General features: G+C 41.3%; 1 long non-coding RNA gene across 1 annotated transcript; it reads left to right on the forward strand.

The window, feature by feature from the left end:
* The first annotated feature begins 1089 nt into the window (after nucleotides 1–1089).
* Nucleotides 1090–11722, forward strand: LOC122917605. Its single transcript, XR_006386417.1, has 5 exons — nucleotides 1090–1483; nucleotides 1961–2180; nucleotides 3064–3182; nucleotides 8288–8448; nucleotides 11182–11722. It is a non-coding gene; the product is annotated as an uncharacterized LOC122917605 (long non-coding RNA).
* The last annotated feature ends 2983 nt before the right edge of the window (nucleotides 11723–14705 follow it).

Raw genomic sequence — 14705 nt, forward strand, 5'->3', positions numbered from 1 at the left:
TGTGAGCACATTGCTCACCAGGAACTCTATAAACTGATGCAGTGGAGAGAATCCTCATTGGACAAGCTGTCTGGGGTGCGGGCAGAAGGTGGCCTCAGAGGCGAAGAGTGGCATTATGGACAGTATGGGTTACTTCCTTCATCTGAGCCGTGGGTTGCAAAAATGGGATCTGAAGGTTGGTATCAGTCCCGCAGACATGTAAGCACTTAAAAGAGCGGAAAAATAAAGTTTAAAATCTTATTTCATTCTTTTCAGGCAGAACACTTTGCAGCTGGTCCAATTCACAGATTTTCATTCATGGCCTCCTGCAATTTTTGATTCTTGTATGTGAGCTATTCTCGGATTCCTACTTGTAAGGTGATCAGCATTTGTCAAACAAAAAATCCAGAGAACACTGTTAGTTCATGACCAACATGCCATTAAATTTTAATAATGGTAACTTCCCACAGTTCTCAGGAAACAGCACTAGATGGGATTTCCTCTGAGGGCTCTTTCTTAAAGCTTAGCTTTAAACCTGCTGCCGTTTATCTGCTAGGGATGACAACAAAGAAACAAGAAGTAGCCAGCCAGCGTTAAGGAAAACAAGAAACAAAGCATAGTTAAGGTCTACGGGGCCAGGAGAGCAGGTATAGATGAGTTTCTGCAGGACTTCAGCGGCCAGGATATCAAAATTTGACTTTATTCTGACATTAATCAGACGTCCTTGATGGAGAGATAGAATAAAATTGTACAAGCAGCCTCTACATTTCAGAAATGGAGTCCATTGATAAGAGTCCATTTTAAGGAGACGTCTCCAGGCTTGGGGCATGAGATCATGCCTGTCAAATAATTTGTCAGTCTCCAGATTAGTAATGGGTGACTTGGCACCCTGGCTGATGAGCTGGCAAGAGAGGAGCTATCGTGTGTCATATCAGAGACCGCCACAGACACCCAGGGCAATGTGATTTGTCACTTGAAGGAGGAGACAGGCTGAGAGCGCCCCATCCTCCGGCTGCTGAGTCACCCCGCTCCGGTAGTTATTTAAACAGAAGCCTCCGGCGCACACACGATCAACACTCCACTGAGACAATGGCCAGACCTCCAGAAGTCATGTCTAGCTTGGACTGCCCACAAGTGCAGTTTTCAAAAATGCTTCTGGCCTCTTTTCCCCATATTCTCACACTGGGGTTCAGATATCTGGCTCTTTTCCTCAAAACTGGCCTATCCAGCCAGTCGTCCTGTGAGACTTCGGGCCCCAGAGTCCATCAACTCCTACTGGAAGTTTTCTTGTGGTCCTTCGGATCAGACTTTCTTGTATTTCTTTGATGTCAACAAATATTGGTTGAGCATCTGTTATGGGTTAGGGATGGAGCTACAGGTAAGGGCTGGTTCAAAAACGAGACACACTGCTTGTCTTTCAGGAGCTCACAGTCCAGGGGAAGGGACAGCCTGGGAATCAGGGAACCAGGCAACCACCATATATATACAAAGGGATGGCTCTAAGGTGAGTACAAAATGATCTTTTTTTTTTTTTAAATATTTTATTAATTTATTTGACAGAGAGAGATTACAAGTAGGCAGAGAGGCAGGCAGAGAGAGAGAGAGGAGGAAGCAGGCTCCCTGCTGAGCAGAGAGCCGGATGCGGGACTCCATCCCGGGACACGAGATCATGACCTGAGCTGAAGGCAGCGGCTTAACCCACTGAGCCACCCAGGTGCCCCCAAAATGATCTTTTGACCTTAACTCTGGGGGGGGGGGTACCACTCCTCTTCTCTAAAAGCCATCACCCTCTCCGTATGGCTGTGTGGGAGGAACTGAAGGGATACGAAAGGATGGCTGTTTCAGAAGGGCGTTTCAAATCCAACAGTGTATTCGCATATCCACCTGTCTGCCAGCCTTTGCCCTGTTTGACCTGGGCCTGGCGGCAGCTTTGCCTGGCCATGAGTGCCGCCCACAGTTCTTTTCCCTGCCCATCCTCTAGGTGCTCTCTTCTGTGTCAGATGAGGACTCCCTTCACATTTGGCTGTCATCTATCAGCCACAACCGTCCTGTCCCAAAGAGCTGGCTTTGGCTTTAAAGCCTGCTTCCTGGCTGGGCTTCTCCACCACTCCATTAAGGATACCGTTTGAGATCACATGTGCTACAGGTGCTGTTGATGGAAGTGCTAAAGGAGCTGGACGGGACTGACGTCTTTGGGAAGGGTAAGACCCAGCGTGCGCATGCAGCTGTCCGGTCCAAGTGCTCTTCTTCCCTCCCTATGGAAAGGTATTGTAAATAAAGAGAAAGGGCACTAGCTTATTTTAAACACCAAATATGAGCTAGGAGCTGTTCTCGGCACCATGTAAAAGCTTTATTTAGTTCTCACAGTAATGTTGTTCAGAGAGGTTAAGAGACTTCCCTAAGGTCACAGAGCTGTGCAATTTTTTTGTTGAGCTTGAATCTGAACACAGGTCTATGTGATTTTGAATCTTGTGTTCTTGAAACAACTGGAAGAGTTCACAGAAGCAGCTGCAGAATACTAACATGGCAATATCGTTTCAAGATTTTATTTTGTTTATTTTAGAGAGATAATGAGCGTGCATGCGCACATGAACTGAGTAGAGGGAGAGAGAGAATTCCAAATATACTCTGAGCAGAGCGAGGAGTGTGGAGCCCAATGCAGGGCTTGATCTCACAACCCGGAGATCACGACCTGAGCTGAAACCAAATGGGTTGCTTAACCAACTGTGCCACCCAGGTGCTCCCATGGCAGTTAGATTTTTATTCCAGTCTGATTATCAATCTTCCAAGAGTGATATAAACAGGACATATAGCATAAGTTTCTGAATCTTTGTTTTGAGACATGAAGCCAATCAGAAAGAAGCAACAAAGATACAATAATACCAAGCTTATCTGATGAAAATATGGATAATAATGTTTACATTCCCATAACTATAAATATTGAAAAATAAAAGACACACTGAGAAAATATGTCTGTTTTTATGACTTGTTGATATCCAGGGGGTTTTTCCTTAAGCCTCAAAACAATTTACAGCATTGCCAGCAGCATTCAGTACATTCAGAACAGGATCATTTCACCCACAGCTGAACGAGGGCCATGCTTGGGACAACACCAGCAGAGCCTTCCAGCAGACAGGCCAGGGAGGAAGCCAGGGTCAGCGAGTGAAGAGGAGAGCAGCGCCATTTAAAGCAACACGATTTATGTAAGTGTGATCTAATTGCTTCCACTGGAAATGGGTCAGATTCGAGTCGAGAGAACCAGGGGCCTTGATGACCCCAGTGAAATCAGATTATGGCTTTCTTTCAATCTCCTTGGAGAATATGGCCCTCTGGTCAAAGAATGATGCTTGGATTCATTTCCATCTGCTGTGTTTCCCAGTCTCTTCTTGCCTCCTTGTAGTTGATTTGCATTTTTTTTCTTTTCTGGTGAAACACGTTAAACTAAACAGGATATGTCATATGATAGACTGTGATAAATTTACTATTGGGAATAGAGAAAAAAGTATGGGATAAAGAAATAGGTCCTTTTTGTCTCTCACGGCCATGATTCAGTTCTGACTCAAAAGGAAGTGTGCCACCTACTGAATCACGGAAACCACTTCCTGTAGCTGTTTGGTTTATTCTGGAGGGGCATTAGGCCAAGTACTGCCCTGCCCTGACCCTGACGGGCTCTTCAGAGCCAAAGCGTTCAGGACTTGAGGTGGTTTGGCCTCGGACTCTGAGACCATTACATATTAAATTACAAGTGTTTCGTTTCCTAGCAAAGAGTCTTTAGCAACATGAAAACGAACATGTGGTATTTGCAAACTGAGTGTCTCATTACTCAAGCTGCATATCCTTACTTTTTCGTAAGGTATGTATTCCAGATGACCACTCTCAGGATCCAAGTTCACGCTGCTTCTGGTTTTCTTGAGGGCAGTTTGGGCAGTCTGTAGGGTGCCATTAACCAGATGACGTTTCAAGTGTACCCTTTCATTAGTGAGGCAATACTAGACTTGTATTCATTCATGCAATGTATTTTTTGAGCATGTGCTTACTGCCATGTCCTGGTCAACGTAGAGGATACATGGCAAACTAGACATACGGCTCCTGACCTCATGCTGCTTATGATCTGCACTGGATGGAAATTCAGTTCTCCTCTCCAGAGGCAAAGACTGTGCTTTCTACACAATTAAAAGGAACATCAGCTAAAGGAACACTTGTTTCCTCTTTGCCCACAGGACATTTCTGACACCAGATGTGTGGGTTTCTCCACACCAAGGAATTCTCCAATTCTCAGAAGTTACTGGCTATCCTACAATTTAACTCAATTCTGATAGTCATTGGCCAGAATTAGTCCCTGATAACCACAGTTTAAGGGATCAGTCCCACAATACTCCACTTCAGACCTCGATAGTTAAGACCCAGGTTGTCACCTGTACTTCTGATCAACTGCATATAAACTGAACTCTTCTACCATTTCCTGCTTGGGTTTGAAAATTAGACAGAAGAGCTCAAACAATTCAGAAAATTACTCCATTGACATTACCAGTTTATAATAAAGGCTAGAACTCAGCCAGACGGAAGAGATACATAAAGAAAGCTATGGGTAGACGGGGGTGTGCTGCTCCCATCCCCTCCCTGGATATACCACCCTCCCAGCACCTGGATGTGTTCATGGATGTGGACCCTCTTGGAACTCCATAACTTAAGGTTTTTAATGGAGATTCCACTGTGTAGACATGATTGACTAAATCCTTGACCCTTGGTGATTAAGTCATTGTCCAGTCTCTCTCCTCCCTGGAGGGAAGTTCCAACCCTTAAATCACCTGATTGGAGCCTGTGGCAACCAGCCTCCTCCTTCCAAGAGTCATCTCATTACCATAAACTCAAGTATGGTTGAAAGGGGCTTATTATGAATAACAAAAGATGCTCCTGTCACCAGTATTACTCAAGGAATTCCAATGTTTTTAGTTTTAGGGGCTCTGTGCCAGGAACCAGGGAAGAAGACCAAAATATGTATTTCTCATTAGACCACAATCATGCTGCCCCAGTGTCTAGCACTTGGCCTGGCATAAAGGAACCCCTCAACATTTGTTGGAGTATCAGATATGTGAAAGTAAGAACAAAAAACAAAAAGACAAAAAGAAGGGAGGAAAGATGGAAGGAGATAGGAAAGGGAGGGAATTAAAGAAGTCACCTCACAATTATTTCTTATTGTATTTTCAAGGGAAGATGAAAATAGCCAGCTATTTGTTTTCTTCCATAGTGTCAATTCCAAATGGACTAAAGGTTTGGGGCCCTCAGTGCATCAGGAAGTCAGTAGTGCTTCAGGATACATACTGGCTCTTCATCAGGGAAGTTCTAGAACCAAGGAGGCCTATTCTGATAGCAGGGCAACATCAGAAGTCCTAAGAACCCCCTCTGAGAGTAAAAGGCTCTTTGTTGTCCACCAAAGAATAGGCCAGAATCCTGTATGATAGACTGTTTTATTTCCCTGGAGTCCATACCCAAAAGGTGTGTCAAAAATGACTACAAATCTGACTAACACTGAGCAAGTAATTTACCCACCTCATAGAAGAGTCGTGAGAAATCAATGAAACAAGGGGCAACTGGGTGGTGCATCTGACTTTTGATCATGGCTCAGGTGTCGATCTCAGGGTCCTAAGTTCCAGCTCCACCTTGGACGCCATGCTGAACGTGGAACCTACTTAAAAGAAAAAAAAAAAAAAATTCAATGAGACAATGTCTAGAATGGTCCTTGGCACACAGGAGGCTCCTTATAAATAGAAGCTATCACTACTACAACTTCTCTTAATCTCATTACTGTTACTACTTCAACTACTATTACTTAGGTGATATCCCATAAGGCCAGTAGTGTTTCCAGGGTCTGACCAGAGCCTTTATGTGTAAGGCCAAAAGTGTTTCCAGGGTCTGACCAGTGGCTTTATGTTTAATGATGGAATTCTATGGTTTGGTGTCACAGCCTTTCCAAATCAATGCTCTCCTTGTACATTGTAAAAATTTTAAATTGACCTCCAGTTGAAATTCCCTGTCAAGAAGAGACTGTTTAGGTTACTTTCTTATGTCTAATTTATGAGACTAATATTTCTTCCCCAAATGTAAAATTATATTATGTTGAATGTTTTAACAAATGGTATGTAACCCAAATATAACTAGCATTATAAGATAGAGGCATATTACAAATTTTAGGAGTTTATTTGAGCAGAAATTCCATCAAATTGGCCAGGGCCAGACCAGAAGTGGTCAGGAGGACTCTACGGACAAGAGCTAAGAGAAAAACTTTTCTAGAAAAGAGGTGGAAAAGCAAGAGAACTATTTGATTGTCTATAGTTTAAGTGTTTGCCTTGTTTGGGGAAAGCCTGACTATGATTGGTTGTTCTTTGTTTCAATTTCTTAACCTTGAGGCATTAGAGGCTTAGGTTTTGGTTTGCTAATGCAGGCTGCTAAGGCATCAGAATCACCCCAACCACTCCAGAGTTTCTGGGTGGCTCAGGTGGTTAAGCAACTGCCTTTGGCTCAGGTTATGATACCAGGGTGCTGAGAATTAAGTCCCACATGGGGCTCTTCCTGCTCTGTAGGAGTCTGTTTCTCCCTCTCCTTCTATTTGCCACTCACCTTGCTTGTTTTCTCTCTCCCTCCTCTCTCTAAATCTTAAAAAAAAAAAAAAGGTACTCACACCACAAAGATAATTCATCATTCAAACCTTGACCAGTTTCCCTCCGAGTTCCCCTTTGTACAGAAATCCAACAACTCCCTTCACATAGAGTCTTCCTTACCCAGATGATACTTTCCTTCTGTTTCCTCCAAGTTACCCCAGAGTCTGCCCCTGTTTAACCTCTTCTGGGCTTCCCAAGCCCACCCCCCCATCCCACCCCTGCCATTGTTATCATTTGGCTCAACAAAGAATGGGAAGTTAGACCCTAACTGAAGTTTTCAAAAACAAGGCATTATAAAAAGCTATTTAGCCAAGAATCATGGTAACAATTTCAGCAAACAAATAAATTAGCTCACAGGACTCAGAAGCACAACAAAATTTTAAACCCTCGGGGCACCTGGGTGGCTCAGTGGGTTAAAGCCTCTGCCTTCAGCTTGGGTCATGGTCCCAGGGTCCTGGGATTGAGCCCCACATCGGGCTCTCTGCTCAGCTGGGAGGCTGCTTCCTCCTCTCTCTCTGCCTGCTTGTAATCTCTATCTGTCAAATAAATGAAATCTTAAAAAAAAAATTTAAACCCTCAACTCCATGTACAGTTTTGTTATCATTTTTGGTCTGTTCATTGATATATCCCAAGTGGTTATAATAGTACCTGGCAAAAATATTAATTGAATAAATAAATTAGCTTAAGAGTTAACATTTCAAATAAAACAAAATGCCATCAGATGATCCTTTCTGCTTTTTCCTCTTAAATATTCTATGTGAGACCAATAGTCACACATGCATCCATATGAAAGAATACTCTTTTCTGTCATTAATTTTATTATGTCACTTAAGGTCAAATGTCACAAAAAATTATACTGAACTCTTGACCAATCTGTCTATTTTTTCCATTGAAATATTGGCCCAACTAAGAAATAACATCAAGGAAAAATTATTTGTTGGCAGAAAAATATCCTCTCTAAATTCTTGTGTGTTTTGTTTTGATTTTTCCTTAGTGACTAGAGGTCAGTTTCAATCCACTGAAGCACAGATTCCAAATTTTCAATCTGGTTTTCTTGAGTACTGACAAAGTGCCAACAATGAGGCAATGACACAAAATCACACACACACACACATACCACACACGAGTCTGGGGCATGTTCTGGTGACTTGGAAGCTTCTTCCCCTCTAAAATGTACCCTCAAATTCATACTTTTTTGAAATGGATCTACTCCATCTCCCCCAAGCAAATTCTTACAATTTTGGGGGGGGGTCTAATACACTGGCAGGGTATTCCAGATCCTAGAATTATGATATAATAGAATCATCTATTGACCAAAGGTTATGTGTTCTCTACTATCCTTTCTTGCTTCCTTTTAAAACTTGAATTTTCGGCGCGCCTGAGTGGCTCAGTCCATTAAGCATCGGCCTTTGGCTCAGGTCATGATTCCAGGGCCCTGGGATGGAGTTGTACACGGGGCTCCCGGCTCTGTGGGGAGCCTGCTTTTCCCTCTCCCTCTGCTGCTCTTTCTCACTCTCTCTCAAATAAATATTTTTTTAAATGTGAATTTTAATATGCTTGGGGTGGGTCAATGACTATAAATGTAATTATTAAATAACCATAATTTTATTTTGGCCTAATAATAACGGAAACTACATGATATTTGGCAGCCCCAAAGGAATCACATGTCTGATGCAGTGGAAGGACAGTGCCCTAAAAGAAAGGGTGGCATGCTGGACAGCCAAAAGAACAAACGTCCACTACACGTAATGTGAGCACCAGGTTTGGATGTGATCCATCTCTGTACAAGACTGGCGGCAATTCACGTCGAGTAGGTTTTTTTAAGCTATGATTAGAGATAGCAATACGTATCCATCCCCTCATTTTGTCAATCTCTTTACTAAAATTAACCTGTTTTTCTGTGATTCTATAAATCTCAGAATAATCTTGTCCTGTTACAGCCAAGTTCTCTATCATGGTCAAAAATACTCACCTGGTTATTTTGGCTTCTCTAATCCTGCTGGTGAAAACACCTCCAAGGAAGCTTTTGGTCAGGAGCTGACAAGGGCATTTAAGGCCACTTGCGCTTTTGATAAAGAAGAATTTGAAAGACCAATAATATGTAATATCAATATGTATGTATTTTTTTTTTACTTGGACCTAGTCACTTCCCTGATAAGGATATTTAATTCATACCTGTTACATCCTAATTAATGCCAAGGCCTTTTTATGCATTATGTCATTTAATTCTTACAGGAGATAGGTTATCAGCTAGGGTGTTTGACTCTAAGTTACAGGGGAAAAATATATCTAACTGACTAAAACAATACAGGCACTTGCTGGCTCACATAACTGGTAGTCTAGACAGAGAGCAGCTTCTGAACTGGTTGACAAATCTAGTGGCTTCATACTGTCACCAGGTTCCTATGTCCCATAGCTGCCCTAACAACCAGTGCTGGTTTCCTAACACCAATTTTCCGCTGTAGCATGGCCATTAGCAGAAAACATGCTTCTTCTTACTGAGATCTAGCAAAGATGAAAGAGTACTCCACCAACAATGAAAAAAATGAAGGAAAAAACTGTCTTCTCCTTATGATCCACCTTTAGTCTGATGCTTATCTCTTAAACAGTAGCTATTGGGGGTAGAGCTGGGGGTGGAGGGGAGTACTATGGTATGATTAACTCATCTTGTGATCCAGAGAATTAAGATTATCTTGATTGATTTAGATGAGTTATAATTTACTCCTGGTGCTGGGGCAATTTTCTGCACCACAATGCCTACTACATAGTGAAAAAAGAACAGATTGAATATGGGAGAGTTAACTATAATGTGAACTACAGGAAAATATTGCTAATTCCCAATTTACAGATGAGAAAACTGACACACACAGAAGGAAGGGTAAATTAACTTGCTCAAGATGATAACTGAACCTGGGCGGTTTATCTCCATTCTAATAGCAATTATCTCTTGCATGCATTTCTTTTCTTTTTTTTCTTTTATAAAGTAATCTCTATAGCCAAGGTGAGGCTTGAATTCACAGCCCTGAGATGAAGAGTAGCTTGCTTCATGGTCAGGTACCCTTTCTGCAGGCATTTCTTCTGATGCATACAAGGAATTCCAAGATAAGGAGAAAATCTTTAAAAAAAAAAAAAAAAAAAAAAGGGTGTGTAAAGGAAAGACCACAGTACTAGGCATCAAGAGATGAGGCTCCAGTCTTTTCTTGCTCACTGACTGTGTGACTTCTGTGAAAATGAGAATAAAAAAAAACCTACATACTAGAGTAGCAGCAAATACTCAAATAGGAACCCAACAGAAGAGTGGCATCATTTGGGAACTTGCTTGAAATGGAAATTTTCCATCTCACCCCAGACTCACTTAATCAGAAGCGGGGCTGGCGGGGACAGCAATAAATACTTTAATAAGCACTCCAACTATTTCTGATGCTTGCTAAAATCTGAGAACCACTGGGCTCGAACATCGCCTGGTGCACAAACTTTTATTTGTTCTTATGTCTTGAAGATAATGAGCATGTTGACTTCTATCTCCAAGAGCTCACAAAGCAGGGAAACAAAAAGTCCCACATTAAATTCTTTAATACAGGACCATACTGAGCGCTAAGTGATCGAATACAAGCTGAATATGCTTTGAAAGCTTATAAGGGGTTGAATTTATTTCTAACAAGGTGAATCTCAGAAGGCTTTATAGATAAAAAATGCTAAAAAGGGTAAAATAGCTATAAACTGTAAAGTAACGCAGGTAATTAAACTTCTAGGGATTACTGAAAAGTTGTATCTACAAGGTTAACTTAAAATATACTCCTGGGTGGCTCAGTTGGTTAAGCATCTGACTCTTAATCTCAGCTCAGGCCTTGCTCTCAGGATCATGAGTTCAAGCCTTGAGTTAAAAAATAATAATTAGGGGCGCCTGGGTGGCTCAGTGGGTTAAAGCCTCTGCCTTCGGCTCAGGTCATGATCTCAGGGTCCTGGGATCAAGCCCCGCATTGGGCTCTCTGCCTGTTCCTCTGCCTACTTGTGATCTCTGTCAAATAAATAAAATCTTTAAAAAATAATAATTATATATATATATTAAACTAACAGATTAGATACCTCATATTGTTTATAAATAAAAACCCATCAGAAGTCAGAAAAGGTTGGTCTGGAACCCTGGTTCTTAATCAAGGGAAAAATAAGGTGGGCCCAAGGCATATGTAGACTCAAAGCTTCCACAGGGGAGTGTGGGCACAGCCTGGTTAAAAAGCACTGTACTAAATTATCTCTAATCTCTGACTGTAGATTATCAAATGTAAAGTTAAAGCATTAAGGAAGCATGTAAACATTATTTTAAATCTGTAAACCAATCTCTGCTTTTGTCTTCTCTTTCTCTTTTTTCTTTTTCTTTGCTTAACATCTCTGAAAGTGCTCTAGTACCTGAACACCGAATTAATCAAAGGGAAACATTTGTAATATGTAGCAACTAAAATATCACCTTCCTTGTGTGGATCACAAAGTCCTTGGCAATCACCTCCATACCAGACTAGTGAGTATTGTTGTTCTCATTTTCCAGATGGATAAACAGAGGATAAAGGCCTTGTTCAGTGTCACACACTTCTGTCACCAACTGAGACACAATGGATGTCAGTCTTCTCATTCCTTCAACAATAAAGAGCTTTCAAGCGCTTACAGTCAACAAGAACTTGGAAAGATTACACTGACTGAAAGGCATATACATGGAGGACATCCACAAATAGGAGGAAATTAACTTGAAGCTGAGTGTCTAACTTCACTGACTCTCAGTGGCAGAGATAGAAGAAAAGTAAAGTTTTAGCAAGGAAGGGCTGAAAGAAAATAAATTAAATATAGCTAACTATCGAGTACTGTTTTTATATAGTAAGACAAGTGAAAAATACTCCTTTTTAGGTGCTAATTCCTATCTCTTAACAGAATCATCCATTCATTCAATAAATACTTACTGATTGCCTTTTATGTGCCAAGTCCTCATTTCTGTAGTGGAAATGTAACAATGAGCAGAGCAGATAATAAAGTAATAACAATAATAGCTATTATGGCAGGGACCAATAATATATTAATAATTGATAACCGGTGAATAAAATGTCAAAACTCAGTGTGCACTAGCATTCTCTTTGGGGGTTCATCCACTAACTATAACACAGCTAATCTACTTTGAAATTCTCCAGCTCTCGGGCTCTCTATCGAAAAAGCTGCTGTTGCTGAACCTGCCTCTTATGGATCTATCCACCATGAGCATGGACTGATTCACTGTCCTGGGAAAGGCAACCAGAATTGAGAACACTATGACTTCTTCACTGTGATTTTTAAATTACTAGAACCAGTTCTTCTAACTCTACTTCTTTGTTTCCTACAACTCAAATACTGAAAGAGATCACAAAATAAATGCCATCTAGGGGCACCTGGGTGGCTCAGTCAGTTAAGCATCTGCCATCATGATCTCAGGGTCCTGGGATCAAGCCGAGTCAGGCTCCCTGCTCAGCCGGTCGTCTGCTTCTCCCTCTCCCGCTGCCCCTCCCCCTGGCTCGTATGCTCTATCTCAAAACGAATAAATAAAATCTTTAAAAACAAACAAACTAAAACTCTCAAATCACTTGGCTTTAAAAAAAATGCCATTTTAGTACTGTTTTAACACAAAACAGGTGTTCTTTCCAGTTGTGTTTGCAATGGAATAAAACACAAGCATATATTAAGTTAATTTCCAGTGGTCAATTCATTGCACTTAAGATTTGTAAAAGTAAATGCTTTGGAGAACTCTAAAAAAAACACCTCTTCATCTTTTTAAATGTCAGTGCCCTCACAGTGATGGTGCTCTCAGTTGTTAGGAAATCTTTTGAGACAAGTGGGAGGGGAATGTGGGGGGGGAGGGGGTAGAGTGATGCAAGATTTCTGAGTGTCATGTGATTTCACAATTTGTTTTTCAATCTGTTTGGACTTCCAAAAAGAAAGACTCTCACATATCAACAGGCACATAAACTGAAGCTTAAAACACTAAAAACAAAAACACAGAGTTTCAAATATATGACATGTATATATTCCTATTATTTGATGGGATGCTCCTGAGAAACGTGAATTTTTCTCTGACAGATTTACTAGCTTGCTTCATCTGAACATTTGAACCATAAACGATACCTAATGAGAAAACTTTCTGTCTTCTCCAAGGTCAAAGTTGGAACAAGTGTAGGGAATTCGGTTTTCCTTACTCGACAGTATTCATCATTCTTGTGCTCAGTATGCTCAAGAAAAATGCAAGCCTCTTATAGTTAGCACAAAGACACAGCAAATTTTTAGGGCTAAAATATAAACTCATGAAACCAGGAGGCTGTAAATATATAGTTAACAACCTCTTATAGTCCCAGATTTAAAGATGAAACTCTGTATTCTTCATTGTGAAGAAAAAGTCAATGTAATTGTAAGCAAGAAAACCGATCCTTGTTCTCCCCTGTTCCACTCTTTTGAGCACCTGTGAGAACTTCGGCTGTTATTTAGCCATTAACCTACTCATACTTTCCAAGTTTCTGTGTTTTTCCACTTTCTGTTGAGCATTTCTGGACAGTACAGATTGCTCAGCGATAATAGGTACGTGAGGAAGGAAAAAAAATTCAAGTTCCAAAATGGGATTTAGAATAGCAACAATAAAACATAATTGTCTGGAAAGGACAGCCTTGGAGGCAGGTGTATCAAATAAAATGCGTGCTTGGTTTGGATCTGGAGATGTTTCAAATTTGTCTCTATTAAGCATTTATTTGGTAAGTAATAAGCCAGCTAACTTTTCTGTGACTCTTGATTTTTTAAAAAGGTTAAAAGCAAATGAGGACATGAGTTTGTTTGTTTTTGTAATCTCTACATCCAACGTGGAGCTCTTAACCGCGACTACAAGATCAAGAGTCAAATTCTCTTCCAACTGAGCCAGCCCAGTGACCTGACATGAGTCTATTTTTTAAAGGAAATTTGGCAATTAAATATAAAGTGGCATTTATAAATTATATGGCAATAAAATGCAAATGTTTTGTTGCCAGATCCAGAAGCCTGAGACAAATCTTCACTATCGTAACTGTAATCTGTCACTACATATTCTTCCAATACTCTCAGATTTTTCTGTCCTTTACTAAACCACATTGTATTCATGGGTACCACACACACATTTATTTCATTCAAGTCCTAGTCAACTTTTCCGTATAGGTTAAGAATTACTCTCCCATTCAGCTGTGGCCTTCTCACAGCATTGTAAGTCCTATGCATTTAACACTTCCGTACAGAAAAAGAACACACCACATTGGAATTGTGATGATGATATGATGAATCACATGTCAGTAGCAAGTTATTATATAAAGTTTGAAGCTTGTCAGAGCAGAAATGGTACCAAAAATAAAATCCCACCCCATCCCCCAAAACTCTTCTAATGCCCAGGGCCATCATTTTTAAATAAATCTTGCATGTCTTTCTTCCGTGTCTCGCTAGTAGAAGAGTATTAACATTTGCAAAGTGTGCAGCTCATGACCAGGTAGTAACTCAAGCAAAGGAAGACGTCTGGCTGGATCAGTGATTTGTCAGCAAGGCTTGAATCACAGGAGGTTGGTCTCTGGTGTATCCTCTTTGTCCAAAAAGTAGGAGGTGGTGGTCCACTGAGCCAGGAACTGCCTGGCAGGATCAACACCCTGGCTGGAGTTCAGGGTAGGTTGCAGTTTTTGGCTTTTGCTCTTGAACTAAAAGTTCAAGTGTGAAAACTGGGACTGAAGCCTCTTCTCTGCTGGAACCAGGATACCCCCAGTTCAGCCAGAAGTTAGTTTGAGGGTGTAGTGGCCCGGCATTCCAGGAGTGGCACATGGCAGAAGGAGGAGTGCCAGGGCTGGGTCCCAGCTGCAGAGCAGGGCTGGCCACACAGCCTCCACTTCATTAATATCCTGGATTTCTGGGCGCCCAGGCAGAGACGCTATTGGGACAGAACCAAAATGTGACTTCCGTGCTGAGTCTATTATCTCTGCCGGGGTAGGCATGGATTTGAGAAGTCAGGCTGTGGCCTGTAGACTGCAGACCTCCTTCTCCACAGCGCCCCGGATC

The sequence above is a fragment of the Neovison vison genome, chromosome 1, assembly GCF_020171115.1.
Source record: "Neovison vison isolate M4711 chromosome 1, ASM_NN_V1, whole genome shotgun sequence".
Taxonomy (NCBI): domain Eukaryota; kingdom Metazoa; phylum Chordata; class Mammalia; order Carnivora; family Mustelidae; genus Neogale; species Neogale vison.